The 13,211-nt window shown below is 44.1% G+C and overlaps 1 protein-coding gene across 1 annotated transcript in view; it reads right to left on the bottom strand.

Moving 5' to 3' along the window:
• Positions 1–12,792, bottom strand: part of IP6K2 (inositol hexakisphosphate kinase 2) — a 31,184-nt gene extending 18,392 nt beyond the window's left edge. Inside the window, exon 1 of the mRNA XM_069473616.1 lies at positions 12,725–12,792. The gene's annotated coding sequence lies outside the window, so the exon portion shown is untranslated. The remainder of the gene's footprint in view (positions 1–12,724) is intronic.
• Positions 12,793–13,211: the final 419 nt, after the last annotated feature.

Here is a 13,211-nt window from a genome sequence, read left to right on the forward strand (position 1 = left end):
GCCTGGCTGGCTGGGAGGGTCACTCCCATGCCACAACAGGAGATGGACCTGCCAAAGGAGGACCAGAGTGACAAAACACAAAAGTTCTCTATCAACTTGATAGACTCCTGGGCTACAACACTAGGTGTTCATTTTTGCCCTCAATAACATTTTATTCTGGTTTTAATAAAGAAAGAAACCACAGGTTGTAAGTGGAAATGATTTCATGAAAAGTCATGCTATAATTCATGCAGATCCTTCCCCCAAAAGCTAAGGGGCAAATAAAACAGTAGATTCTGTTCCAAAACTCTGGACAAGCCTTTCCATAAGAAACACAGCGGCCTCTCAGCTGCTTTTCCTCTCCTGAACTACCAGCACTGACCACACTGCCCCATCTCTTTGTCTCGTCAGACTAGATTTCTGGAATGACAAAATAGAGGGCCCCAAGATCAAGGGGGACAGGGAGAAGGAGCTTTCAGCCTACCTAGAAATATGTTCATCAGAGTAACCTGCTAGCGTTACACAGAATTTTAGCAATTTAAAAAAGCTTCTTCTAGCTAAAGCAATTACTGATTCTAAGGTGTCAAATGTCCCCTTTATTAGAATATAAAACTTTCTTGTAAATAGCTAAATGTATTCTATACACACCCCAAGAATTTTCCTTAAAAACCCAGTTACCCCTCTTTTTTGTTTTTCTTTGAGACAGGGTCTTGCTCTTCCCCCAGCTAGAGTGAAGTGGCCTCATCACAGCTCACAGCAACCTCAAATTCCTGGGCTCAAGTGATCCTCCTGCCTCAGCCTCCCCAGTAGCTGGGACTACAGGGGCACACCACACCTGGCTAATTTTTCTATTTTTTGTAGAGACAGAGTCTCGCTATGCTGCTCAGGCTGGTCTTGAACCACTGGGCTCAAGTGATCCTCTGGCCTCGCAAAGTGCTAGGATTACAGGTGTGAGCCACCATGCCTGAACCAGTTAGTTACTCCTCTTTTAAGGGTAATTCTCCATCTCTAGTCTCTTCTTCCTTGGTGCAGAGTTATGATTCCTACCACCCAGTAGGAAACATACATAACTGGAACACATAGAAATGATCCTCTTAGACTATGGCCAAAATTGTTTAGAGGTCTCAGTCTATGAGGGATTTTGCTACCTCAAATCATGGTTCTCTCATGTGCCAATAAATAATGGCCCATTAGCTTCAGACAAGATTATATGCTCCCTGCCTGTGGTCAATGTTTACCCTGTTGGGCCTGTTGCCAAACCCAAATGACACAGAAACTAATCCTCTGAAAGAAAGGGTGCCAAAAAATGTTCAGTCTTCATGAACAGCCACAGAACCAAGGCAGTGCCAACCTGCCCAGGCCAGCACCCCCAAGTGCCACACCTGCTGGAAGGAGGACCAAAGTGTGTCCTATGCTGCACCAGGTCCTGTGGGCCCCTTGGGCCCCTAGGAGGACTGTGTTCTCTGGGTCCTCTCAACACTTGACTCAGGCAAACACTCCCCTCAAGGGTCTGCAAAGTATCCTAGGTTCACAGCATCATTCTGGAAGCTTTTATCACTCAACCACTCTGCCTAAGTGAAGTCAGTGTCCTTCTAGGAAAAGAATGAGACACAACTGTGAGAAAATTCCTGAGACCTCACCAGTCACAGCACTATGTCCTAATATAGAGCCGCTTGCCAATTATCCTTCACAAGTCCCGAGATTTCTTTCCAAATTAAGGAACAGCAAAATATTTTTAAAATTTCTTTGGGGAAATCAGTATCAACCACACTCATAGTTCCAAAGCAAAAGTCCCTTCAGAATCATCTGGCTTGTGAGGAGGGCAGTAGCTTGAGTCAATCAAGATGGTATTTGAGGTATCTTTAAAACAGTGTTGCCAAAAAAATTTTAAAAGATGGCATTTGAGGACCCCAGCAGTGAAAGCCAACAGGGCACTTCTACTTTTGACATCCTAACCACTCTTTTGGGTCATAACAAGGAGCTTAAGTTATTTTCAAAGTAAAAACACTCTTTGAGAGTGAGATAAATCATTCTTGGGGGGGGGGCATTCCTTTCTTTCCCAGGTTTCACCTGCCCCAGGCCTGTTGGCCACACCCATTGGTTTTTCAGCTCCAGTCTAAATCTGTCAGCTGCCAACTGGTACTCCTGCAAAGTCTGACCTCTCAAATGCCCCAGGACCCTGTACACCAAACTCACAGTCCTCCCCTGGCCTTTTCCAGTGTAAATGCAACAACCTGACTACCCCATAAGGTCCTCATGCATGAGACCCTGGCCAGTTGCTGTGTATCAGTTCCACATGGCCCAGGACAGATTCTACCAAGGGCAAGGGCAGCCCAAAGGACTTGGAGAAGAAACACTTATATCCTCACACGCAGATAGGAACACAAAGCAAGAAACACCCCAAACCAGCTGGGCATGGGAGGTTCACACCCATACTCCCAGAGCTTTGGGAAGCTGAGGAAGGAGGATTGCTTGAGCCCTGGAGTTTGAGATCAGCCTGGGCAACAGAGCTAGACCCCATCTCCACACAAAAAAATAAAAAAATTAGCTGGGCGAGGTGGTGCATGCCTGTAGTCCTGGCTCCTTGGTAGGCAGAGGCAGGAGGATCACTTGAGCCCAGGAGTTCAAAGTTGCAGTGAGCTATGATTGCACCACTGCACTCTAGTCTGGTTGACAGAGTGAGACCCTGTTTCAGAAAAAAAATAAACAAAAAACAAAAAACCCCACCCAAGCCCTTCAGTAGTGGGTCTATAACCAACTCAGCTATCTCTCCCCCAGAGGCATTCACCTCAGAGAACACATACTGTTCAAGGAATGACACCTTTCACTGCCTTACATGTAAAACTTCTATTTATAATAGCAAAAACATTGAAAATGTTAAATAAGAATTAACTAAATTAAGAAGACAGTAATTTCAGCAATGTGCTAATAGGTGGTTTAAACAAGTTATTGGTGGCCGGGTGCGGTGGCTCACGCCTGTAATCCTAGCACTCCGGGAGGCCGAGGCGGGCAGATCGTTTGAGCTCAGGAGTTCACGACCAGCCTGAGCAAGAGTGAGACCCTGTCTCTACTAAAAATAGAAGAAATTAGCTGGACAACTAAAAATAAGCTGGCATGGTGGCGCATGCCTGTAGTCCCAGCTGCTCGGGAGGCTGAGGCACGAGGATCACTTGAGCCCAAAAGTTTGAGGTTGCTGTGAGCTAGGCTGATGCCACGGCACTTTAGTCCAGGCAACAGAGTGAGATTCTGCCTCAAAAATAAATAAATAAAAATAAAAAATAAAGTTATTGGTGAATATTATTCCTATCAGGTTGCTCAAACTCATAAAAACACACAGTCTGGTCAAGACTACATCCATCCCTCCTCTTCCTTTGTTAAGTAACTCTGGGCAAATTCTCAAGGAAACAGTGACTTTGTTCAGCACTAGAGCCAAGCAGGTCTGCACACGTCCATAGAGCACCCCAAAAAGCAGACAAATTATGAACTTTGCAGAGATTTAACATCACCCACAGCTCATGAGAGGAGAGGAAGGAACCATGGCACAGCACAGTCCATAGACACCAAGTTTAAAGCACATCTAAACAAATGGGCATCAGAGTGAAAGCTTACAGGCTTGGAGTTAGGTTAGTCCCAAGACAAATGTTGCTGCAGTCTCAGCAATAACATCAAATTCGTGTAGAAATGGGATCTCAATCAGAGACTGGGGCAGGTAAGTATCTGGGTGGGGAGAAGGGTTACACTGAAAATGCATATCCAATGTTAGTTTTATACTTACAAAACAAAAATAGTCTATTACTCTTTAAAACAAGCACTGAAGGGGGATGCAAGATTTTCATGTTTCCCCAGACAGCTGAGACGAGCTTACATAGCCCACGGGGCACCTCCTTTCTAAGTGTGCAGCTGCAGTTAGGAAGGCCTGTTGGCTCTGAAGCAGCCCCAACTCAAAGAGGAACACAAGGATCAAAACAAGGAGCCCTGGTGGGTGGACTCTTCTGACAGGCATGGTTAAGGCAAAGTGTATGGGAGCTTGGGACACAGCACCCCAGGGCCAGCCCAGGCAAGGTGGCAGCTGCCCACAAACCCAGCCTTGTGAGATCTAGCCCAGGTATCAACTGGGCACATTCTCACAAACTAATTGCAGAAACAGCAACATAAGAGCCAGGTGTTCTAGCTTCCTGGTCTGTAACACACTTTATTCCATTAAAAGAAAAGTTTTATTCTTCCTTAGGCTTGGGATTAGACATTCAATTTCTAAAACATGTATGAATGCCTCAAGTAAGGTAGAGGGATACACAAGAGAAAACAAACAACAATAAATTATCTCCCACTTTGACCAATTACCAGTGTCAGTTACATACATTCACAAGAAGAGTTAAGCAAAACCCAGCAATGCAAAGCAAGCTTTGTGAATGCTCCATGACAGAATAGGCCCAGGCTGATTCCAGCTGCCCAGTGGGGCTTGGACAGTAGGTACTGGAACGCCATCTCCAAGTCACAAGGGTTCAAGAAAACCTAAAGCCCAAGATCCTTCAGTCCAGAATAGGATGAAACACTTTTGATCACCTCACCGAGAGGCCAAGAACAAAACAGGAGAACAGAGGTGAAGGAACCAACATAGTCAGAGTCCCAGCACAGTAAGGATTCCATGAGCACAAGTTATAACTGTTATTTTTTGTGGGTAGGGTACTGTAGGTGCTGACCACATCACTTCTGCAATAGCTACATTTCACGAACATTTAAAATGAAGGTGGGACTTGACTTTTTTCCAGAGACAGGGTCTCACTCCGTTGCCCAGGCTAGAGTGCAGTGGCATGACCATAGGTCACTGTAAACTCAAACTCCTGGGCTCAAGCGATCATCCCCCTGAGTAGATAGGACTACAGATACATGCCACCATGCTAAGCTAATGCTTTTTTTAAGAGACAGAGTCTCAAACTCCAGGCCTCAAGCAATCCTCCCATCTCAGTCTCCCAGAACGCTGGGATTACAGGACTGAGCCACCAAACCTGACAAAGGCAGGACTTTTCTATTATAACCCACTTGTTTTACTACCTGTTCTGACCTAGAGATCACATTTAGGAGCTACCATTCTTCTTACCATTCCAGCCTGAACTAACTAGCATTTTGGTGGCATAAAGAACAAAGCTCTTTCTTGTTAGTGTAATATTAAAACTTTTGGGCCGGGCGCGGTGGCTCACGCCTGTAATCCTAGCACTCTGGGAGGCCGAGGCGGGTGGATCGCTGGAGGTCAGGAGTTCGAGACCAGCCTGAGCAAGAGCGAGACCCCGTCTCTACTAAAAATAGAAAGAAATTATATGGACAACTAAAATATATATATACAAAAAAAATTAGCCGGGCATGGTGGCGCATGCCTGTAGTCCCAGCTACTCGGGAGGCTGAGGCGGTAGGATCACTTAAGCCCAGGAGTTTGAGGTTGCTGTGAGCTAGGCTGACGCCACGGCACTCACTCTAGTCCGGGCAACAGAGTGAGACTCTGTCTCAAAAAAAAAAAAAAATAATAATAATAAAAAAAAAAAAAAAAAAACTTTTGGCCACCATATTCTGATAATGCTGGTGCTGTCAATGGAAGAGTTATTACTCACTTGCTTTCCATAGCTTAATTCTTACTTATAAGGCTGAATTAGCATAACTTAAATTAGAAGAGAACCCTACAAATTCAAATACACATTAAAGGCCGGGCGCGGTGGCTCACGCCTGTAATCCTAGCACTCTGGGAGGCCGAGGCGGGTGGATCGCTCAAGGTCAGGAGTTCGAGACCAGCCTGAGCAAGAGCGAGACCCCGTCTCTACTAAAAATAGAAAAAAATTATATGGACAACTAAAAATATATATATAGAAAAATTAGCCGGGCATAGTGGCACATGCCTGTAGTCCCAGCTACTCGGGAGGCAGAGGCAGGAGGATCGCTTGAGCCCAGGAGTTTGAGGTTGCTGTGAGCTAGGCTGACGCCACGGCACTCACTCTAGCCTGGGCAACAAAGTGAGACTCTGTCTCAAAAAAAAAAAAAAATACACATTAAAAAGCAAACATAAAACCATGCAAAAGATTGAAGAAAATATCTGAAAATGGAAATCTGAATTCAAGATGCACCTGAGCAGGATGTGGGCCATGGCACAACAAACTCTTGAGGAGTAAGTAAAACTCCCACCACCCACCAACTGCCCATGCAAAAACCAGAAAAAGGGCCATGTGCTACAACCTCCCCAATGACCACTTGCAGGGCATATTGCCACAAGTGACAATAGGGCCTGCTAGACAGCACTGACCTGCTTCCTCCCTCCATCCTTGGGGCTAGATTCTGATTTAATGTCTCTAATACAGTGCAGTTTTGTCCTTTGAAACCTGCCAGGATAAGAGGAGTTGCAGAAAGACTGAGGAGCCAGTGGGGAGGTGGGGGGGAGGGGGGAGAAAGGCTATACCAGGACAGGAAGGGGGCTACAGAATTTCTTTTGGGGTGAATTACATGGTATGTGAACTATATCTCAATAAAGCTGTTATTTTTTTTTCCTTAAATCAACAAAGTAAAAGGGTCACACTACAGAAATCACAATCAAACTGGGGTAAGGTTTCCAATGTCACATCTCCCATCACTGAGAGGTGAGGATGATGTACTCAAGAGGAGAGTACCAATTGGCTCCAAACGTAGCTATGGAAATAGCAAAGATGCGTGTAGGCAAGCTGGAGTAGAACTAATTCAAAATGTGTTAAAAAGTACAACTGCTAAAGAAATATAGTATTTTAGGTAATAACTAAATATGTATGTATAATTAAAAATACTATGAGAGGCCGGGCCCAGTGGCTCACGCCTGCAATCCTAGCAATCTGGGAGGCTGAGGCAGGTGGATCATCTGAGCTCAGGATTCCAGACCAGCCTGAGCAAGAGTGAGACCCTGTCTCTACTAAAAATAGAAAGAAATTATATGGACAACTAAAAATATATACAGAAAAAATTAGCCGGGCATGGTGGTGCATGGCTGTAGTCTCAGCTACTCGGGAGGCTGAGGCAGGAGGATCGCTTGAGCCCAGGAGTTTGAGGGTGCTGTGAGCTAGGCTGATGTCACGGCACTCTAGCCGGGGTAACAGAGCGAGACTCTGCCTATATATACACAATGAGAAATTCAACTTCATCAACATCTCTGTAAGTTTATACATTTGAATTGTGCCAAAAATTCTTCTTAAATTTTCTCCCTGGGAAATCAGGGGCTGCTTTATATTATTTGGGTATAAATAGTGCTTTACCTATTCTCAGTGCCTGTCTTCATCTGTAACCAGGTATATGGTACAATTAATTATCCACCATAAGGTGGAACCAAGATCAAACATCTAACCTACTGCCTAGCTTGTATGCTAAGCACTCCCCAAAGATAGGCTTTCCTTTTGAGTCCACTGTCCCGGAGTTCTCCCAAAAGAGTTCAATGGAAGAGGCAGGTCAGAAGGTAGACTCATCAGTACAAGGGGATAAGACCATAATAAGCTTGCCCTTGTAGGAGGATGAAGAAAGAGGCCATCAATGCCAGGCAGAGCAATGGAGTGCCAAGAGACAATCCTGCTTAGTCTTTTAAATAAATGGACTTTTTTACTGATTATAAGTGTGATAAAATGACCATTATTAGTATGGGGGTTTCTTCATCCTACAGATTTTCTTCTATGCATTTTTTTCTTTTTCTTTTAGTATCCTAGACTCCATTCTCACGTGCATTTTTCTTTTCTTTACATAAATAAGATCAGGCTGTATGTGTTGTTTTGGCTTTTTTCCCCAGTAAAATCAGCTTTATGTTTCTCCCCTAACTTTATTTTTACTGTGATAAAATATACATAATGTAAAATCTGCCATTTTTATTTTTGGGTGTACAGATCAGTGACATCAGTACATTCACATTGTTGTGCAATAATTACCACTATCCATCTCCACAACTTTTACATCTTCCCAAATTGATACTGTACCCATTAAATAACTCTTCACTCCCCTCTCCCCCAGCCTGACAACCACCATTCTACTTTCCGTCTAGGCATCTGAGTACTCTAGGTAACTCATATACGTGAAATCATGCACTATTTATCGTTTGTTTTGACATTTTGTCCTACTAAACTATATGCCTTCAGCATCTTTCCACATCTCTACGATTCCTTTTAAAGGCTGCATTATATTCACACATAATCACGATGTATTTATTGACTTCCTTACTGACAGTCATCTGTGCTATTTCTAATTTTTTTCATTACAATTATAATGCAAACATGCATCCTTGTATCTGTCGTTGCACACTAAATTCCTGTAAGTGGAAATGCTGGGACAGAGCATATATTAAAAAGGTTGCACCCACTGTTTCACTCTCACCTATAACTCAGATGAGCACTGCAGGTTCTGGAGCAGGATGGTGACATTTTATGTCAGGAAAATTAACCAAGCAAAGAGAGTAGGGAAAACTTGGTTTCACAGAGGTCCTGCAAATCACTACTACAGTGACATGGGTGGAGGGACACTGGCAGCAGAAGTTGGCATTTATTGGGAGTCTTCTCTGCAATAGAAGCCTTCTTTGCACTATCTTATTTAAGAGGCAAAGAAATAACAATTCCTATACATATTACAAGCACATATGAAAAAGGAGGTTTTGAGAAAAGAAAAATTTTAAAACTTTGTAAGAAAAACTGCCTCAGAAAGTTCTCAAGCTTCTTTGTTAGTTTCATATCACAGAAATGTTTCAGGTAACTTAGCAGGCTCATGAATTTAATAATTGGTTATTCAGATGTCAAAACCAAAAGTAAAAAGAGAGGAGGCAGCATTGCCCTCACAGTCTTGAGCCTGGAAGTTTTCTGGAAGGAGATAATAGCAGGAGCATCCCAGCCAGAGCTGTAACACATGGAAGGCCATCAGGATCAAGACCAAGCTGATACCTCTCCATCATCCCCAGCCTGGGCTTTCTTCTCTCATGGGCCTCTTCATCCAGATGGAAAGGGGGAACATTCCCTGTCAGCCCTTAGTTCTGCAGTTCCCAAGGCACCAGAGCTACTGTCTCCAGAGATTTGTTACACCTGACATGACCTCTTTAATGTCACCACCCCACTCCATGGCACACTCAGCAGGACACAGGGTCCCCTGCCTTCTCCACTGTCTCCAGCCTAGTGTTCTGCGCGGCCCACAGACACTCAGCCCACACAGGGGAATTAAGGAAAGAAAGGGGAAGGCAGAGAAACACATCTTGGTAGATGTCTAGATATAGAACATTGTTCTTAACCCTTGGGGGAATGACTAACCCCTGGAGAATCTGAGAAATCTGTGAGCCTCTCTCCTGAAAACTGCATACCCTTGTTGAACTCTGCATATAACCTGGGGCAACCATGGATCTTATCTTCAGAACTGCTGATACAGGAAATAAAATTAGAGGGATGAGTCAGATATTAGGCCATCCCAAGACAGGACAAATATTAAGAAACTGTAAGGGGATGGTCAAGCACTCAAGAAATGTTCAGCAGATAGGTGGGGGCCAGTGGGACTGGAGCTTAAATGCACTGGGGATTAGCTACAAAGGGTTAAAGTCTCAATAACTGTGAACCTGCAGTGAGTAAAGGGTGCAACATTAGTGTGAGAGAAAGAGATCTGTAAAGAGACACAAGAGGCAGAACATCTACACTCTCCTGGAGGCCAACTCAGAATCTCCTCCAAGTTCTACACGGAAATCCAGGGTTCAGACCCTTTGGACCCTACGTGACACAGAGAGAGAAGAAGGGTTTCATACTTTATGGCCCATTAGGGCCCTGACAGCTCTCAGAGTTCACAGTTCGGGGTTCATTTTTTAACAAGCCATGGGAATTCCTTCTCAACTTCTTTACCAAAAATATAAACAAGAGAGAAGACTTCTTCAAATCCAGCCATCAGAGCCAAAAGGTTTAAAGCACAAGGAGTTATCAGCAAAAGCCAGCATACAGGAAACTCTATAAGACAAACATCAGTTGCTTCAACAGATAAATTACAAGAAAAACAGAAGGCGCACATATAAATTTAAGGAATAAAAAAGCCATTTCTATCGAATGCACTGTGCAGACCTTATTTGGATCCTGACTAGAACAACGTAACTGTTAAAAATTACTAATGAGACAACTGGGAACATTTCAACATGATGTAATTGGAAAAAAATTAAAGAATTATCATGTTTTTTAGGCAGAATAATGGTATTGTAGATTCTGTGGTTATATCCTTATCTCTTAGATATACACTGAAATATTTATGGATAAAATAACATTTCTTGGATATGCTTCCTTTAAATTTAAGTTCTCTCTGTTTCTCTCTCTCTTTCTTAGGTGGGGCAATGAGGGAGGATGGGCAGAGTACAGATGAAACAAGACTGGCCAAGAGTTGGTAACTGAAGCTGGTGATGGGTGGCAGACCCAAGCCAACAGTGCATCATCTTGGCAAAACTGTCTTTTCCTTTAAACTCTGACGTGGACCCTAAATTCAATTTTGGGGGAAAAAGACATTTCCTTGCCATGATAACTTACTTACTACTTACTACTTTTGTTACATAGTAAGCAAATAGGCAAAAATATAATTTATTTAAAAAGCAAAAACATGTTGTAAAATGTAATCACATGAGAGTAATCATTCTGCTTACTTTCTAATGTACAAAAATGTTTTCAATTTATTTAAGATAATTATTCGACTAGGTAAAATAATGTCACTTAAAGGGAAAATTCCTGGCCAGGTGCGGTGGCTCACACCTGTAATCCTAGCACTCTGGGAGGCCGAGGTGGGAGGCCAAGGTGGGAGGATCATTTGAGCTCAGGAGTTCAAGACCAGCCTGAGCAAGAGTGAGACCCTGTCTCTACTAAAAATAGAAAGAAATTATCTGGACAACTAAAAATATATAGAAAAAACTAGCTGGGCATGGTGGCGCATGCCTGTAGTCCCAGCTACTCGGAAGGCTGGGGCAGTAGGATCGCTTGAGCCCAGGAGTTTGGGGTTGCTGTGAGCTAGGCTGAAGCCACGACTCACCTGGGCAACAGAGAGACACTCTGTCTCAAAAAAAAAAAAAAGAAGAAGAAAGAAAAAGGGAAAACTCTTCCCCAATGCATCTTGTTTATGAGCCAAACAATGGAAAATTTTCACCTCAGCAAGCTGGCCTCAGGGAGGCTAAGGCTCATCCCTGTTGCCTAGATACCAGTGACATCTTAGGAGCTTACAGAAGGCTCTGGCATCCCTCTTGCAAGGGAGACTGGCTAAGGTTCTTCAGTCAGTGGTTGCTCCTTCCTGGCACATTCCACTGCTCAGACAGATACAGGGCTGGTATACAGTGTACTTGTGTGTCACCTATGAAACTTCAAAGCACAAAAGAAGTCTATGACATCTATTAAACTGGCTTCTACAACTACAGCAAGTCCGGCGCTAGTTCTCATCCATTTGATTTCTAATGATGTCTGTGAATTCTAAAGTACAAAAGCAGGTAAACCTATCAGAATGACAGTTAACAGTTCAACTGACTTTTTCTCCAAATAAAAAGTTACTAGGCGATCAACTGGCCTATTATGCCACATGTGATAAAATATTCATTTCGCCATCTCTAATTCTGATAGTGGCTAAAGTTAAAACACCACCACCCTGAAACTTCTCTTTAAATATTTAACACCAAGTTACAGGATGCAATTATACAAACCCCATACCACCAACCTATGTAAATAAGCATCTTAGTTCACTTAAAATGTTACTTGGCTAAAAATGCAATTACAGCAAACATTTTAAATACTAGGATTCTACAAAATCACTGTAATCATGGTCCTTTATTTTTAAAATATCATAAAATTGGTGATCTGCAACATTTTTGTTACCACTTTTTGAAAGTTTCAGTACTTTTTCTTAAAACTATTCAAGAAGATTTTATTTTGTTCTATGTACATTTTGCTACCAAAATGTTTAATTTCAAGCCGTGACTAGCGGTTTCCCCAGGTATTTAAGAGCACTAGATTTTACTGGTTGCTACATTTTATTTCCAGCCATTTTTTCCTTTAGTGCACCTTTCTTGATATATGAGACCGAATAAAATCCTAAAATGAAACAAGTCATGAAGATGCAAAAGAAAAGCAGTCTGTAATCAAACGTAAAGAGTGGAAATACCACTATAAAGAAAGGGTCTTCTGATCCATTTTAAGGCGTTTTTTTACCAATAAGATTAGGTGTGTAGCTTTCCCCATCAAACACCAGCTGATAGGCCCAACGGGCATTCAACACTCAAAATGGCTGCACAGGGGCCGGCCCCAGGTAACAGTACCTGAGGCACTGGGCTAAGCCCTCCACCCAAAGATCCAGGCAGACTCCCCTCAATAACCTGGGAGGTCGTGGCCGCCAATGACCTGGCGGCCCCTCAATGACATGGGAAATCTTGCCCCTACAAAGACCCGGGAGACCTCCTCAACGACTAGGTAAGATCCTGCCCCTCAAATAAATTCCGAAGACCCCCTCCAACGACCGGGGAGGATTCTGTCTCCCCAAAACCAGGGGAGATCTTCATTCCCCAGGGATCTGAAGAAATAACGTCCCTCCCAAATGACCGAGGGAAATCTGGCTCCACAAAGACTCAGGACGACCTCCCCAATAATAATCGCGAGAGACCCTCTTCCCAAATAACCCGGGAGACACCAATGACCAGAGATCCTGCCCCCACAACGGCCCGGAAAATCCCTTCCCCAAAGCCCCTGGGGCAGCAGGGCCAGAGGCCCAGCGCGGCGGGCGTTACCTGCTGCCTCAGCCCGGTCCCGCAGCGCTTCCGTCCTATTGTTTCTCTCCCACCAAAATGGCGGTGGCCAGGCCGAACCCCGCCCCCCGCACCTCGCTCCCGGCCTCCCTCGCTATTGGCTCGCACCAGACGCTGCGAATGCGGACTGGACTGCCTGAAAGGCGCTGTTGCTAGGGTGCCGGGATTCGCTGCGGCGGCTTCCGGAAGGGAGGTCAGATGGGCGAGGGTGTACACACCGGCTGCGGACCAGTGGGGGGACTTCAGGATGTATGAGAGTTGGGGGAATCAACCAACCGTCCTGGTTTCCCGGTATTGAGGGGTTTTCCAGGATGCGGAATTTCAGTGCTAACATCAAGACAGTTGTAGGCAAACTGGGAAGTTGGTCACCCTACCAGATGGATGGACAGAGGACTGGATGTGAATAAAGGGAAAGATGGACAAAAGAGTGGCTGAGACAGTGGACAGAAAAGTAACTGTGGACGGTGGA

Source organism: Eulemur rufifrons, chromosome 7 (genome assembly GCF_041146395.1).
Source record: "Eulemur rufifrons isolate Redbay chromosome 7, OSU_ERuf_1, whole genome shotgun sequence".
NCBI classification, from domain to species: Eukaryota; Metazoa; Chordata; class Mammalia; order Primates; family Lemuridae; genus Eulemur; species Eulemur rufifrons.